Source organism: Polistes canadensis, unplaced genomic scaffold (genome assembly GCF_001313835.1).
Source record: "Polistes canadensis isolate GaletaPanama2010 unplaced genomic scaffold, ASM131383v1 scaffold_172, whole genome shotgun sequence".
NCBI classification, from domain to species: Eukaryota; Metazoa; Arthropoda; class Insecta; order Hymenoptera; family Vespidae; genus Polistes; species Polistes canadensis.
The window spans coordinates 45365-48678 of NW_014569719.1; positions in this window are offsets into that span (position 1 = coordinate 45365).

The window sequence follows — 3314 nt, forward strand, 5'->3', positions numbered from 1 at the left end:
AGTAATCTAACATTTCATATATTTAATACATATTTAATATAGTACTCTAACATTTTATATTTAATACAAAATTAAATACAAACTTAATACAAAAATAAATACCTAATTCAAACCATACATTCTACTACAAACCTATTGTACTTCAATTAAATACAGTAATCAAACTATTTCATATTTAATACAAACCTTTGAATACAGATAAAACAAATGTAATAATTAAAAAGTACAAAGATAATACCTAATAAAAATACCATGCATGCAAGAATGCGTATATACAAAAGTATTAAAAATAACCGTGCGTGTTTTATCAGTGTTTAACGAACATATAAGAAAATTTTATAATTACATGATTATGTCAGAGTGTGTGTGTGTGTGTGATATGATGAAATATAATAAACATGAATCGATAATTATTGCAAGATACAAAATACTAACTGGAAATACATTAATTCAACTTACAATGATTTTCATTGGTCCATTAACCTGTCGCATAACTTCATTATAATTACTATACTTATATACACTTTTCACAGACATATTTTATTATTTTTAATTTGATATTTCTATTCAAGTTCAAGGTACTAGACTAGTTAAACGTGATTACATTTTTTTTCTCTTTCTCTAATTTATTTTTATTATATTTCTCGTATAATCTTCTCTTAAAGAGAAGGAGGAGGAGGAGAAGGGGGGTCATTGTACTTTAAAAGGAAACGAATAAAGAAGACACAAACGAAGAATTATCTCTGAAAGTATCATAACTTATATTACGTTGTGGCTTCAGGGTCATAGGTAATCTTTCTCACGACGTTGTTTCGTGAGAGAAGGAAAATAAAAAAATTAATAATAATTCCACTTCAATAGAATTTTTCGAATTAAAAATTTAATATCTTCTTCGTATTTTAATTATATTCAATTGTTATTATTATTATTATTATTATTGTAATTAAAAACAAACTGTGCTATGATAATAATACTTTTATTGCAACGATTATCATATTAATCTCGTTAAATGTAATACTTGAAAAATGATACTCAATTTAAATCCATTAAGTTTTATTGGTCGTAACAATTATTATACAAATGTTTTTTTGATTAAAAAACATTTGATAACATAGATATATCAAAGATGTTGAATTCAAAGAAAAAAAACAAGATATTAATATACTAGTCATAAAATTTCATATTAACTCACAATGAAGAATTTAATTCATCATTTGTATTTCACTCTCACTTACATTAGATGAGAAACCAGGATATCCTTTCATTCTCTTATCTCTTTTCATCTTTTATTTATATACCTTAATAATATATTTTTCTCTCAGATACACACACATTTGTTTTTATGCACTAATATACTTTGATTGTATTATATTATTAGAGAAAAATTTGATGTAGTTTGCGTATTGTATCGATCAATTAATTTTATTCGTCGTGAGAACAGATAAAAAGAAAAGAAAAAAGGAAATAAATAGGAAGTCGATACTTATTAAATAAATGGGGAAAGGAAAAAAAAGGAATAAAATAATAATAATAAAAAAATATATATATATATATATATATATATATATCTCTCTCTCTCTCTCTCTGTCTTGTGAGTTTAGTTTTATGAATAGATGTTAACGAACTGTAAAGTGAATAAAAGTATTCATGGGTTAAAGATCGATTTTATGGGGGTCGGTCGTTTAAAGACAGCTGTGCATGCCGACAAAGCAACCTCGCACGATTCATCGTTCTTCTTTAGTTCTTCCTATCACGGAACCAATCCTTGATTCCACTTCTCCCCTTCTATTTCTTTCATTGAAAAACAAAACAAGTAGAAGAACAGGTACTGGCGTAACGAATGTAGAGTAGAAATGGTTGACTTTAATGTAACGTTTAAGTACAATGTTTTTATCTTCTCTTGGAAAAATAATTAACAATAAGTTAAATTATGTTTATATATATATATATATATTTCTTTTTTTATTATTCATATTGGGATCATTCATTGCATTTTATTAGTTTTGTTCGTATTAATGAATGAATTAAATGATTCAAGTACTAGTAGGAGATTCAAGTATTAGTATTAATGAATGAATTAAATGATTCAAGTACTAATGGGATTAAAGTATTAGTATTAATGAATGAATTAAATGATTCTAGTACTAGTAGGATTCAAATATTAGTACTTTGTAACATAATATATTTATTAGTTCTAATTGTAAGTAGAATTGTTTTGATGTATTTCAAATCATTGAAGTGTATCTCACATTTTAGTACTCAAGTATGAGTATATAGTAACTAAAAATTAGTTAGATCTATATATTCATTAGTTCTAAGTATAATTGTTTTGATGTATTTCAAATTATTAAGGTGTACCTTACAGTTTATTATTCAAGTATTAGTATTTAGTAACTAAAAATTAGTTAGATCTATATATTCATTAGTTCAAGTGTAATTGTTGAATGTATTTAAAATTATTAACCACTTTCCATACTTTAGTACTCAAGTATTAATATTAAATAACTCAAACTTAGAATTAAATCTACATATTTATTAATAAGAAGTATATTTGTTTTGATGTATTTCAAATCATTGAAGTGTATTTCACATTTTAGTACTCAAGTATGAGTACATAGTAACTTAAAATTAGGTAGATCTATATATTCATTAGTTCTAAGTATAATTGTTTTGATGTATTTCAAATTATTAAGGTGTACCTTACAATTAATAACTCAAAATATGATAGATCCACATATTCATTTGTTAAAAATATAATTGTTTGGATGTTTTTAAACTATAAACCACTCTCTACACTTTAGTACTCAAGTATTAATACTTAATAACTCAAACTTAGGGAGGTAAATCTACATATTCATTAATAAGAAGTATAATTGTTTGGATGTATTTAAAATTATAAACCACTCTCCACACTTTAGTACTCAACTATTAATACTTAATAACTCAAACTTATGTTAGATAAATCCATATATTCATTAATAAGAAATGTAATTGTTTTGCTACATTTAAAACAAATAATGTATCCTCAACATTTTAATAGATCATCACAAATATGAAATCTATGATTTATAACTAAAAGTAATCAAAATGATCAAACTTTTCATACTAATAACTACTTAATATTTCATGCACATTTATTAATATTATATATCTAAGAACTATAATGTGATAGAAAATAAAATGAAAAGTAATCCTATTTCATTCAGTATTTAAAAATTAGAAAATATAAATATATATATTTGAAACAAATAAAAATAATTAAACTGTCAGATTATTATTAAACAAATGCAAATATAATTACACAGAGAGAAGAC